We start from the raw sequence: 15,110 nt of genomic DNA, 5'->3' as shown, positions 1-15,110 counted from the left end.
AAACTCCCAGGAGGGGTGGCCATACAGCGTTGTAGCATAAATGTAATTCGGGACGTGCGTGCCTGTCTCCTGCATTCATTCAAAATCATAAAAGATATAACAATCTGACTCATCCTGTGCTACATACTTCCGCATGTAACAAAGATGGGCATCAAATTTATTTATATGTCTGCGACATACAGGACACCGCAAACCATTACATTTATGCTCTGTTTCGCTATTTCTGGGAACAAAACGGTTGCATTTATCACAAAATGTTTTAAGTCTGCAGAATGCCGGGTCGCCTACAGCCAATTGTTTGTGATAATCTAAGCACTCGCTCGAGCGGCAATAAACTCTGCAAGCAGGACATCTGGGCTGCTGGTCGGCACTGCTTTCTTCACAATTCTCTCTCTGGCAGGTTTTACAAAAATACTGGCATGAGTGATTGTTTTTGTGGTGAAACACTGAATTGCAGAGCTCACAAAAGTAATCAGCACCGAAAAAAACCTTCATATTTTTGATACCGTAGTAGTGATTATCATGGAACAATATGAATACGGTTTTACCACTAGCTGTATTGGCACTCTGAAAGTAGCGCCAATCACCCTGACTATAGTACAGTATTTTAATGGTGACCCCCAAATATTTTTCAAATGCCGGGATGTCGCTAAAACTCACTAATTGAGCATCAGGGATGCCCAGTGCGGCGTGTATGTTTTTAGAGCGGCTCAGTAAAACAGCATCAGCGACATTCGTGTCGTCCATCAGGGCGCACACACTAGCAGCCAAACACAGATTTGTCGTGTAATTGTTAAAATCATACAGCCATTGTCTCTTTTGTTTAATGATCTGACTGCTCGCTATAGATTTCAAGCGCCTTTTTACACCACCGCGTCGGTTTTTAATGATGGTGACGACTAGCTTTAGCGAATTGGATGATATGCATTCATTCTTACTTTGAAGTGCGCGGGCAACAGCATTTAAAAAAGATTCAGAATTAAAATCTTCACGGGTTTGTTTTGTAGTGAAAATAGGGTCTAAAGTATCACCGGCATCAAACCTTAACTGTACAAAGTCGCCAGGTTCAATGTCCCTGATGATTCTATCCAGTAATGCCTGAATGCCTTCATGAACAATATTCATGCCCTCTTCAAATTATTGTACACGCTCCAAGTTTACAAATCTAAAATGATCTGTATGTATATGGCCGTTGAAATTGCGGAGGGCCCTTTCATGATGATGGATGTGTTGCAAAAATACTGTATGATCGGGACTCCGCACAGTACCAGCAGCACCCGCGTCTGCGGCTTGTGAATTTTGTGTAGATGCATGCGTGGCATCTGCAGAGCTGCCTGGGCTATGTGAATGCTGTTCTGGCTCTTGTGACGACGGCAGGGGTGTCTGTAGAGGTACTGCAGGACACATGCCACCACGACGCCTCCTAGAGCATAGCGCCCGTCTAGCGCTGACCAACAATTTTAGAGCCCTCTTTATAACTCTAGCCCTATTATACCTGGGTAGTGTTAGTTTAGGTGGTTTATGCATGCCGTAGCCGACCATATTTAGTCATAATGGGGTCGCTGTAGTTGTTATCTCGCCATCCAGTAGCAGGCTCCGGAGTGCGTATAGTTCGGCCTTATTAGCCTGTGTTGGGCTTTGTGTTGATAATAATTTTTCAAAAGTATCACAAAAAAACATTATTTTGGGGACCCAGAGTTTGTAGCGTAAGTAGCGGGCGAAGTGTTCCTGAAACACAAGCATTTCAGCGGGGCCCCAGCTGCGGGATTCATGCGGCAGATCTGTAGCTGGCGCATGAATCCGTGGCTTTTTACACACCTTAAGCTCTTTACACACCTTAACATCCACTGGTAGCGCCCTCTTTGACCGTTTCTTAACATTAACAGAGTTAGATACACAAACATGAGATGGGCCGCCCAAATTAGAGGCTCCTGAGGGACCGGACCCAGGGGCATTAGTAGGTACAGTTAGACATGTCGCTGCCGGTTGCATAGTGTGGGGCATACGTATAATGAGCGGTTCTACGGATGATTGCTTACCATCAGCGAGCTGATCAATCTCACGATCATGCTCTTCACGAGTCATCGTGGCTGTGGCACCCACGGCGCAGGATGTGGTTGGTGGCTCTGTAATATGCGTTGTTTTTCACTTATGTTTTCGGGGTGCCTCGACCACTTCTGGATATAGTAGCGCGGGGTCATTCACACGGTTGGTCGATGGCTGTCCGGTACTTGAATGGAGTATTTCACGATGGTATGACGGTACAGGGTTTCCTGCGCCCTGCACCACGCAGATCGGTGATAGCGGAGATGTTCTAACAGCGCCATTAGCCGTCTGTATTGCCGGCCACACTGGTACTGCACCAATCTCGGAGAGCTGTAGCGGCTGTAGAGGTGCTGGAGGTGTTTTTCTCATGACTTTGCGTTTAGCTGCAGGAAAGATTATACATGGGTCAGATATGTGTGAGACTGCCGCAGGTCGCTGCGCTTAGCTGCAGGAAAGATTATACATGTGTCAGATATGTGTTGGCCCTGGATCTCAATGGTGAAGCACGTGTATCATTGATTGTACAGAGACTGTGCATGTATATCAAAATATACACTTACGGGCTAGCGGTGTGTGCTGAATGATTGCCGTGGCGTCTTCTGTAGTGTCTGTGAGGCTCTCCATTAGCTGCGGTATATTCTCTTTTGTGAAAATTCTTCTAGGCTTCAGTTTACAAGCTATAAATAAAGATACAGGCCTTAGTAGAGGCGTGGTGGATTTTCTCAGAGCGGTTGTGCAAAAACTTTTCATATGATTGTCACCTTTTCCTTTCCGGCACCCCAGTCCGAGCTGATTTTTAGGGGCTCTAGAAACAGGACTGTTTCTCGGTGTGGGGGTCTGGTACATCAGTTCCTCAACAGGCATCTGATTGTGTTCCGAGGTGATTGGTTCTGGAAACATGTCGACATCTGTAAAGAATTAATATATATATATATATATATTTACACGTCTAAATACTTAAAAGCTATATACACACACACACACACACACACACATACACGCAGACACACAACGCACCTATGATGTCCTGAGTCAAATCCCACACAGCAGCGTCACCTGCATTAGTGGTACTATACTCAGCTTCAGGTGTATCACAGCCCAGAGCAGGTACGCTGAAGTTGTTTAAAAAATCATCGGGAATGTTCCTGATAAATTCATCTACATCATCGAGAATGTTCCTGGTAAATTCATCTACATTATCGGGGATGTCCCTGATAAATTCATCTTAACCCCTTCATGACCCAGCCTATTTTGACCTTAAAGACCTTGCCGTTTTTTTGCAATTCTGACCAGTGTCCCTTTATGAGGTAATAACTCAGGAACGCTTCAATGGATCCTAGCGGTTCTGAGATTGTTTTTTCGTGACATATTGGGCTTCATGTTAGTGGTAAATTTAGGTCAATAAATTCTGTGTTTATTTGTGATAAAAACGGAAATTTGGCGAAAATTTTGAAAATTTCGCAATTTTCACATTTTGAAATTTTATTCTGTTAAACCAGAGAGTTATGTGACACAAAATAGTTAATAAATAACATTTCCCACACGTCTACTTTACATCAGCACAATTTTGGAAACAAAATTTTTTTTTGCTAGGAAGTTATAAGGGTTAAAATTTGACCAGCGATTTCTCATTTTTACAACGAAATTTACAAAACCATTTTTTTTAGGGACCACCTCACATTTGAAGTCAGTTTGAGGGGTCTATATGGCTGAAAATACCCAAAAGTGACACCATTCTAAAAACTGCACCCCTCAAGGTGCACAAAACCACATTCAAGAAGTTTATTAACCCTTCAGGTGCTTCACAGCAGCAGAAGCAACATGGAAGGAAAAAATTAACATTTAACTTTTTAGTCACAAAAATGATTTTTCAGCAACAATTTTATTATTTTCCCAATGGTAAAAGGAGAAACTGAACAACGAAAGTTGTTGTCCAATTTGTCCTGAGTACGCTGATACCTCATATGTGGGGGTAAACCACTGTTTGGGCGCACGGCAGGGCTTGGAAGGGAAGGAGCGCCATTTGACTTTTTGAATGAAAAATTGGCTGTACTCTTTAGCGGACACCATGTCACGTTTGGAGAGCCCCCGTGTGCCTAAAAATTGGAGCTCCCCCACAAGTGACCCCATTTTGGAAACTAGACGCCCCAAGGAACTTATCTAGATGCATAGTGAGCCCTTTAAACCCCCAGGTGCTTCACAAATTGATCTGTAAAAATTAAAAAGTACTTTTTTTTCACAAAAAAATTATTTTCGCCTCAATTTTTTCATTTTCAGATGGACAACAGGATAAAATGGATCCTAAAATTTGTTGGGAAATTTCTCCTGAGTACACCTATACCTCACATGTGGGGGTAAACCACTGTTTGGGCACATGGTAAGGCTCGGAGGGGAAGGAGCGCCATTTGACTTTTTGAATAAAAAATTATCTCCATCGTTAGCGGACACCATGTCGCGTTTGGAGAGACCCTGTGTGCCTAAACATTGGAGCTCCCCCACAAGTGACCCCATTTTGGAAACTGGACCCCCCAAGGAACTTATCTAGATGCCTAGTGAGCACTTTAAACCCTCAGGTGCTTCACAAATTGATCCGTAAAAATGAAAAAGTACTTTTTTTTCACAAAAAATTTCTTTTCGCCTCAATTTTTTTATTTTTACATGGGCAATAGGATAAAATGGATCATAACATTTGTTGAGCAATTTCTCCCGAGTACGCCGATACCTCATATGTGGGGGTAAACCACTGTTTGGGCACACGGCAGGGCTCGGAAGGGAAGGCGCACCTTTTGACTTTTTGAATGGAAAATTAGCTCCAATTGTTAGCGGACACCATGTCGCATTTGGAGAGCCCCTGTGTGCCTATGCATTGAAGCTCCCCCACAAGTGACCCCATTTTGGAAACTAGACCCCCCAAGGAACTTATCTAGATGCATACTGAGCACTTTGAACCCCCAGGTGCTTCACAGAAGTTTATAATGCAGAGCCATGAAAATAAAAAATAATTTTTCTTTTCTCAAAAATGATTTTTTAGCCTGGAATTTCCTATTTTGCCAATGGTAATAGGAGAAATTGGACCCCAAATGTTGTTGTCCAGTTTGTCCTGAGTACGCAGATACCCCATATGTGGGGGTAAACCACTGTTTGGGCGCACGGCAGGGCTCAGAAGGGAAGGCACGCCATTTGGCTTTTTAAATGGAAATTTAGCTCCAATCATTAGCGGACACCATGTCACGTTTGGAGAGCCCCTATGTGCCTAAACATTGGAGATCCCCCACAAATGACCCCATTTTGGATACTAGACCCCCAAAGGAACTAATCTAGATGTGTGGTGAGCACTTTGAACCCTCAAGTGCTTCACAGAAGTTTATAACGCAGAGCCATGAAAATAAAATAAAAAATTTCTTTTCTCAAAAATGATTTTTTAGCCCGCAATTTTTTATTTTCCCAAGGGTAACAGGAGAAATTTGACCCCAAAAGTTGTTGTCCAGTTTCTCCTGAGTACGCTGATACCCCATATGTGGGGGTAAACCACTGTTTAGGCACATGCTGGGGCTCGGAAGTGAAGTAGTGACGTTTTGAAATGCAGACTTTGATGGAATGCTCTGCGGGCGTCACGTTGCGTTTGCAGAGCCCCTGATGTGGCTAAACAGTAGAAACCCCCCACAAGTGACCCCATTTTGGAAACTAGACCCCGAAAGGAACTTATCTAGATGTGAGGTGAGCACTTTGAACCCCCAAGTGCTTCACAGAAGTTCATAACACAGAGCAGTGAAAATAATAAATACGTTTTCTTTCCTCAAAAATAATTTTTTAGCCCAGAATTTTTTAATTTTCCCAAGGGTAACAGGAGAAATTTGACCACAATATTTGTTGTCCAGTTTCTCCTGAGTACGGTGATACCCCACATGTGGGGGTAAACTACTATTTGGGCACTTGCCGGGGCTCGGAAGTGAAGTAGTGACGTTTTGAAATACAGACTTTGATGGAATGCTCTACGGGCGTCACGTTGCGTTTGCAGAGCCCCTGATGTGACTAAACAGTAGAAACCCCCCACAAGTCACCCCATTTCGGAAACTAGACCCCGAAATGAAATTATCTAGATATGTGGTGAGCACTTTCAACCCCCAAGTGCTTCACAGAAGTTCATAACACAGAGCCGTGAAAATAATAAATACGTTTTCTCTCCTCAAAAATAATTTTTTAGCCCAGAATTTTTTATTTTCCCAAGGGTTACAGGAGAAATTGGACCACAAAAGTTGTTGTCCAGTTTCTCCTGAGTACGCCGATACCCCTTGTGTGGGGGTAAACCACTGTTTGGGCACACGTCGGGGCTCAGAAGGGAAGTAGTGACTTTTGAAATGCAGACTTTGATGGAATGGTCTGCGGACGTCACGTTGCGTTTGCAGAGCCCCTGGTGTGCCTAAACAGTAGAAACCCCCCACAAGTGACCCCATTTTGGAAACTAGACCCCCCCAAGGAACTTATCTAGATATGTGCTGAGCACTTTGAACCCCCAAGTGCTTCACAGACGTTTACAACGCAGAGCCGTGAAAATAAAAAATCATTTTTCTTTCCTCAAAAATTATGTTTTAGCAAGCAATTTTTTATTTTCTCAAGGGTAAAAGGAGAAATTGGACCCCAGTAATTGTTGCGCAGTTTGTCCTGAGTATGCTGGTACCCCATATGTGGGGGTAAACCACTGTTTGGGCACACGTCGGGGCTCGGAAGTGAGGGAGCACCATTTGACTTTTTGAATACAAGATTGGCTGGAATCAATGGTGGCGCCATGTTGCGTTTGGAGACCCCCTGATGTGCCTAAACAGTGGAAACCCCTCAATTCTAACTCCAACACACCCCTAAACCTTATCCCAACTGTAGCCGTAACCCTAATCACAACCCTAACCACAACCCTAATTCCAACCCAACCCTAAGGCTATGTGCCAACGTTGCGGATTCATATGAGATTTTTCAGCACCATTTTTGAAAAATGCGCGGGTAAAAGGCACTGCGTTTTACCTGCGGATCAGCTGCACTTTCCATAGCTTTGTAAAACCCAAGAGGATTTTTGTATGGGTCTGGGAAACTATTGGCCATAGTAAGTTGCTCGGATCTACTCCATGGCTTATACCAAGTAGTGGTATCTACCTTTGCATCCTCTCCCACTTCTGGTGGTCTGCTGGTGGTTTGTGTAATAACTGGGAGGGCTGTTGCCATGTCACTTTTCTCTATCCCAGTACAGAAGTCACATTGGGGTTTTCCCTTGTTATTTTGTTTATGACACTTGTCACAGATCCAAGTACTGGATCTCATTGCCCTCCTTTCTTCTAGACCACCCTGTAGACTGCTTGCTGGGTGTGAGAGTGCTATTGTCGAGAATGGATTCCTGCTGCATCTCAATTGATGCAGCCCCTCTTTGATGTACTATCCACATGCAACAAGGGGCAGCCTTACCAGCTGACCCCTGAAGCCAAAGAGGGGTTCAGGGACCTGAAGGGAGCCATTCTCTCTGCCCCAGCACTGGGAATACCAAATTATGACCTCCCTTTTCGTTTGTACTGTCATGAATCGGGAGGACATGCTAAAGGTGTATTAACACAGGAACATGGAGGAAAACATCGCCCTTTGGGATACTATTCCGCCCAACTGGATATAGTGGCCAAGGGAGCACCCACATGTATCAGAGCAGTTGCTGCATGTGCAGTACTAAAAGAAAAAGTTGCAGATTTGGTGCTGGACAATCCTTTGGAGATTCTAGTACCACACTCTGTACAGGAGTTATTGCTCCAAGCCAGAACAAAACATTTGTCAATGAACAGGCTGACAAAATATGAAGTGGCTTTGCTGACACCTCCAAATGTGACAATAAAAAGGTGTACTGTTTTGAACCCAGCCACTTTGCTGCCAGAAACAGATGATGACCAAGAAGTTGAAGCTCAGCATAATTGCTTTGAGCTTATGGATGCAGAAACACAACCGCTTGCCAATGTGCAAGAGACACCAATTCCAAATGCAGATCTAGAGCTCTATGTAGATGGGTCACGATTTTATCAGGATGGCGTACCCCACACGGGGTATGCTGTAGTTGACCAACATGGTGTAGTCAAAAGTGAAGCACTGCCACCTGGGATGTCTGCTCAGGAGGCTGAATTAAGGGCACTTGCTGAGGCGTGTATAATGGCTGAACATCTGATAGCTAACATTTTTACGGATAGTCGCTATGCTTTTGGCATTTGCCATGATTACGGTCCCATATGGAAAAGCAGACAGTTTGTTGGTTCCTCTGGTAAACCCATTAAAAATGCAGAGTTGGTAGCTCAACTCCTGAGAGCACTGGAACTGCCAAAGAGAGTTGCAATAATTAAAGTGCAGGCTCATACTAAAGAGCGCACTAGAGAAGCCGAAGGCAATAACAGAGCTGACATTGCAGCAAAAGCTGCTGCACTTTTTCCTCTCCCCGCAGAGATATACACTGTACAGGTGTCCGGGGGGATGGACCTGCAACTACTTCAGAGCCTGCAAGAACAGGCCTCTACACCGGAGAAAGAAGACTGGCAAAGGCACCTATGTGTGAAGGAAAAAGATGGTCTGTGGGGAGTCGACAGTAAGTACTGCCTTCCAAGGGCATTGTTCCCCATGATGTGCTCTCTCTCTCATGGCAAAACGCATCAGTCCAAGGATGCAATGGTAAGTCAGGTAAAAGCAAGTTGGGTCGCTCCAGGTTTCCACTATGCTGCTGCCAAATTCATACAGGGATGCGTAATCTGTGCCTGCCATAACATAGGAAAAACGGTGAAGGTGCCGCCAAAGTGCACCGCCAGACCATTGTATCCTTTTCAGCGAGTACAAATTGATTTCATACAGCTTCCAAGGGTAGGCACCTATGAGTATGTGCTAGTGTGCATTGATTTGTTTTCCAACTGGCCAGAAGCTTGGCCCTGTGCTTGTGCTAATGCACGCACTGTCGCAAAGAAACTGTTATCAGAGGTAGTCTGCAGATTTGGAGTACCCGAGGTCATTGAAAGTGACAGAGGTAGTCACTTCACTTCACAGGTGTGTCAAGAAATCACTCAAGCCCTTGGGATTGAGCAATCATTCCACACTCCGTACCATCCACAAAGCAGCGGTAAGGTGGAAAGGTTGAATGGTACTCTAAAAATGAAAATTCAGAAAGCAATGGCCGAAACAGGTAAACCATGGACTGAGTGTCTTCCCATTGCATTATATACAGTAAGGGTTACACCAACCAAAAAGACCAGTTTGAGTCCATATGAGATTCTTTTTGGGGGACCTCCAAAAACAGGGTTGTATTTCCCTCAGCAGATGCAAGTTTCTCATTCAAATATGACAGCTTATGTTGGCGCATTGCAACAAATATTGCAACAAATTCACACCCGTGTTTTTAGTTCCATTCCAGATCCCTCCTCCCTGCCAGGTTCGCATGACCTCAAGCCTGGAGACTGGGTGGTGACACGAAAGCATCTGAGAAAAAGCCTTGACCCCCGATTTGAGGGACCATATCAAGTCCAGCTGACTACACCAACTTCAGTCAAGCTGGAAGGAAAGCCTGCCTGGATCCACGCATCTCACTGCAAAAGATTCCACAAGAACTAAAAAAAATGATACTAGGAAAGTACTATTCCTTTACACTTCTCATGCTTGTTTCCTTGGTATATGGTAAACTAAGCAATGAAATACCTGAGATTTGGGATAGTGATCTGTCCAAACAGTGGACTAATAAATTTGTCCAGTATCATAATTATATTGTACAGGCCCGAAACTTGTCAAATTGTTGGATTTGTTCCCATGCCCCCATTGCGGCTAAGACTATGCCTTATTTTGTAACTCCATTATCTGAAGAAGACCTGTTCGTAAGGGGGTGTTGGGACATGCGACCTTTAGACCTGTCTGAGCAGCAGAGTAAGACTGCTGCTGCTTTACCCATCACAGGATGGACTAGACAAACATGGTTCCAATTTAATCTTACTGGAAACAAAGACCCCTTGAGTAAGCGTCCAAATAATCTATTTGAATTCAAGGATAATGATGGCACTTGGGGAAACAGAGAGGTAGACAGGAATTATATAGGAAAGGTTCCAGATCAGGAGCTGAAAGTTAGCTTTGCTGCCAAGGTCCCTTTCCCCAAGGAAGATAAACTCCAATGTTATAGGGGTGTCTGTCTAGAACGGATGCTGCATAACACCAACTGGTCAAGAAATTATTTCTTTATGGGAGGAGACACTAACTTATGTAAGAAAAGAGAAGCTGTCCATATAGATGAAGAAACCAGGGAGGGCCAGCTTGGAGATGGGGCAGCTGAAATGTCCATAAGCATTAATACTACTCCCCAATGCCAGCCACTACAATACTATAGGTCAGTCACCACCGATTTAGATGATTCCTGGTGCCTATATTCTGATACTACACTCCTGGTTTCGATAGCAGTGGCTCTCACAAGTGAATATCAGTTTGAGTTGCCCAAAGGAATATACATAGTATGTGGGAGTAACGCATATAGGTGGATTCCCCGGGGAGCAGAAGGCGCCTGTACTCTGGCCAGACTAGAGCCAGCCACATGGGTATGGGAAGAAAAAGATTTTCCATATAATAATATTCCAGACACATGATAATAAAACGAAGTGTGCCATCCACACAAAAACAAAAAGGCCATCTAATGCAGACCCCCTGGTACCTTAAAACAGGGATGATAATGACTGGTCCCCTTGGACTTATGTTTGGAACCGTAAGAAATGCTCAAATGATAGAAGAACTGGGAGATATCTTTGATAATGTAACTGAATATTTGTTTGACGCTCTTAATGTTGAATCCGCATATACTAAACAGCTCATAGTAATTACCAACCAGCACTCTATGGTCCTTGACTATCTCACTGCCTCACAGGGAGGATTCTGTCAGGTGGTGGGACCTGCATGCTGTCACTATATAGATCCTACTGGACTTATGAGAATTAGCCATGACATAGAGCAAGCAAGGTTAATCAAGGAAGGAGTACGAAAAGCTAATTCACTGGAAAATTTGCCCTTCCCTGAGTGGCTCTCCTGGCTAAATCCTTTAAATTGGTTCAAGGGAATAGGCGGATGGCTGTCAGGAATAATGCATTTTCTTATTCAAGTTGTGTTCGTTATTTTGATCCTGGCAATAGCTGTAAAGTTGTTTGTACTATTGGTTAAGAAAATTCTCAATTCTAAATGCAACTGTTTTCCAGGTAAACGTGAAGTAAAAATCGATACTGATTCAGAAGTAAAGTCCACTCAAGTAATGATGACTACCTTCATAACTTCACTCCAGCGTGAATGCATCTTCTGCAACAAGCAAACTTCCGTGGACCTATCGGACTGTATGCAATGTGGAAAGCCGTTGGTCTAACGGGAAGAAAGAAGCTCACAAGATTTCAACAAGAATTCTTTATCAAATGAACTTTCTTCAAATATGAACTTTGCATTTATGCTTTGAAAACTATATACATTTATTTATCCAATTTCTATATACTCATATACGCGTTAATATAGTAATAACCCAATATATATATGCATCCTATAGCAATTCCCCATATTTAGTACCTCCTGTAATAACCAGGGCAACCAAGGGAAAGTGGGTCTGATTCCCAGGTATAGTCTGAATGGATGCGCAGCAGGACTGGCATCCCATGACATACAATAGACCAGCTGTGTATCTCGTGAAGTAGGGCTATCCTGCAGACCTAGTGGTAGGAAGGGATCAGATAGGGCAAGGTAAATTAGATGATAAAAAGAGGGGAATTGTGAAAGAAATGGTTAATCTGAAATAAATAAAATGTATTTCTATGCAAGGAGTCAAGTATTATCATCTAAGTCTCCTTGCGTCCAGTCTCCCGGACATTCCATTTCAGTAGAAGGTCAGTTATTCTCGGAGGAACGTCAATAGGTTGGGAGTTGATATCCTTTCCAGGATGTACATCTGTTATGCCCTTTTTACAGAATAACCTACATAGTTTAGTCAAATCCCTTGTTGACAAGAAATATGTAAAAAGCATTCCCGCATTCTATCTTGGGAATGGGTGACAAGCCATCAAGTAAATAAGTTTGTTTTTGCCAAATCTTGTGTAACCTATACTCCTTGTAACCTTGTGACTTTTGGGTTATAAAAGAAGGCTGGGGCGGGATTAAAACAGATTATATTGGAAAGACAACTGCTGTCTGTCTCTCTGATTTATTTCTCCTAACTATAGGTACCTATCAACAATACCTGAGGTTGGTTTCCAATTGAGAGAAAATCTCGACTTCAACAGGCGTCACGTTGCGTTTGCAGAGCCCCTGATGTGACTAAACAGTAGAAACCCCCCACAAGTCACCCCATTTCGGAAACTAGACCCCGAAATGAAATTATCTAGATATGTGGTGAGCACTTTCAACCCCCAAGTGCTTCACAGAAGTTCATAACACAGAGCCGTGAAAATAATAAATACGTTTTCTCTCCTCAAAAATAATTTTTTAGCCCAGAATTTTTTATTTTCCCAAGGGTTACAGGAGAAATTGGACCACAAAAGTTGTTGTCCAGTTTCTCCTGAGTACGCCGATACCCCTTGTGTGGGGGTAAACCACTGTTTGGGCACACGTCGGGGCTCAGAAGGGAAGTAGTGACTTTTGAAATGCAGACTTTGATGGAATGGTCTGCGGACGTCACGTTGCGTTTGCAGAGCCCCTGGTGTGCCTAAACAGTAGAAACCCCCCACAAGTGACCCCATTTTGGAAACTAGACCCCCCCAAGGAACTTATCTAGATATGTGCTGAGCACTTTGAACCCCCAAGTGCTTCACAGACGTTTACAACGCAGAGCCGTGAAAATAAAAAATCATTTTTCTTTCCTCAAAAATTATGTTTTAGCAAGCAATTTTTTATTTTCTCAAGGGTAAAAGGAGAAATTGGACCCCAGTAATTGTTGCGCAGTTTGTCCTGAGTATGCTGGTACCCCATATGTGGGGGTAAACCACTGTTTGGGCACACGTCGGGGCTCGGAAGTGAGGGAGCACCATTTGACTTTTTGAATACAAGATTGGCTGGAATCAATGGTGGCGCCATGTTGCGTTTGGAGACCCCCTGATGTGCCTAAACAGTGGAAACCCCTCAATTCTAACTCCAACACACCCCTAAACCTTATCCCAACTGTAGCCGTAACCCTAATCACAACCCTAACCACAACCCTAATTCCAACCCAACCCTAAGGCTATGTGCCAACGTTGCGGATTCGTATGAGATTTTTCAGCACCATTTTTGAAAAATGCGCGGGTAAAAGGCACTGCGTTTTACCTGCGGATTTACCGCGGATTGCCAGTGTTTTTTGTGCGGATTTCACCTGTGGATTCCTATTGAGGAACAGGTGTAAAACGCTGCGGAATCCGCACAAAGAATTGACATGCTGCGGAAAATACAACACAGCGTTTCCGCGCGGTATTTTCCGCACCATGGGCACAGCGGATTTGGTTTTCCATATGTTTACATGGTACTGTAAACCTGATGGAACACTGCTGCGAATCCGCAGCGGCCAATCCGCTGTGAATCCTCAGCCACCGTGTGCACATAGCCTAATTCTAAAGGTATGTGCACACGCTGCGGAAAACGCTGCGGATCCGCAGCAGTTTCCCATGAGTTTACAGTTCAATGTAAACCTATGGGAAACAAAAATCGCTGTACACATGCTGCAGAAAAACAGCACGGAAACGCAGCGGTTTACATTCTGCAGCATGTCACTTCTTTCTGCGGATTCCGCAGCGGTTTTACAACTGCTCCAATAGAAAATCGCAGTTGTAAAACCGCAGTGAAATGCGCAGAAAAACCGCGGTAAATCCACAGCGGTTTAGCACTGCGGATTTATCAAATCCTCTGCGGAAAAATCCGCAGAGGACCAGAATACGTGTGCATATCCTGAACCCTAACCCTACCCCTAGCCCTAACCCTAACCCTAACCCTACCCCTAGCCCTAACCCTACCCCTAACCCTACCCCTAACCCTAACCCTACCCCTAACCCTACCCCTAACCCTAACCCTAACCCTACCCCTAGTTCTAACTCCAACCTTAGTGGAAAAAAAAAATTCTTTATTTTTTTTATTGTCCCTACCTATGGGGGTGACAAAGGGGGGGGGGGTCATTTACAATTTTTTTATTTTGATCACTGAGATAGGTTATATCTCAGTGATCAAAATTCACTCTGGAACGAATCTGCCGGCCGGCAGATTCGGCGGGCGCACTGCACATGCGCCCGCCATTTTGGAAGATGGCGGCGCCCAGGAAAGAAGACGGACACCGGCAGGCTCGGTAAGTATAAGGGGGGGGAGATCAGGGCACGGGGGGGCGTCGGAGCACGGGGGGGGCGTTGGAGCACGGGAGGGGGAGGCGTCGGAGCACGGATGAGGATCGGTGTGAGTGCGGGTGGATTGGAGCACGGGGTGGGGGATCGCTGTGCAGGGGGGGTGATCGGAGCACGGGGGGGGATCGCTGTGCGGGGGGGTGATCGGAGTGCGGGGGGGTTGACTGGAGCACGGGGGGAGCGGACAGGAGGACGGGGGAGCGGAGCACAGGACGGAGGGGAGCGCTGCACAGATCGGGGGCTGGGGGGGCGATCGGTGGGGTGGGGTGGGGGCACATTAGTATTTCCAGCCATGGCCGATGATATTGCAGCATCGGCCATGGCTGGATTGTAATATTTCACCAGTTTTTTAGGTGAAATATTACAAATCGCTCTGATTGGCAGTTTCACTTTCAACAGCCAATCAGAGCGATCGTAGCCACGGGGGGGTGAAGCCACCCCCCCTGGGCTAAACTACCACTCCCCCTGTCCCTGCAGATCGGGTGAAATGGGAGTTAACCCTTTCACCCGATCTGCAGGGACGCGATCTTTCTGTGACACAGCATATGCGTCACAGGTCGGATTGGCACCGACTTTCATGACGCATACGCTGTGTCACAGGTCGGGAAGGGGTTAAACAAGAAAGAATAAACAATATAAAGATAATATATAAAACAGTCCTTACTTAGAATGGGACACTAACAGATACATGTATATAAATCT

The sequence above is a fragment of the Ranitomeya imitator genome, chromosome 2 (assembly GCF_032444005.1).
Source record: "Ranitomeya imitator isolate aRanImi1 chromosome 2, aRanImi1.pri, whole genome shotgun sequence".
Classification (NCBI taxonomy): domain Eukaryota; kingdom Metazoa; phylum Chordata; class Amphibia; order Anura; family Dendrobatidae; genus Ranitomeya; species Ranitomeya imitator.
This window is presented reverse-complemented; position numbering follows the sequence as displayed.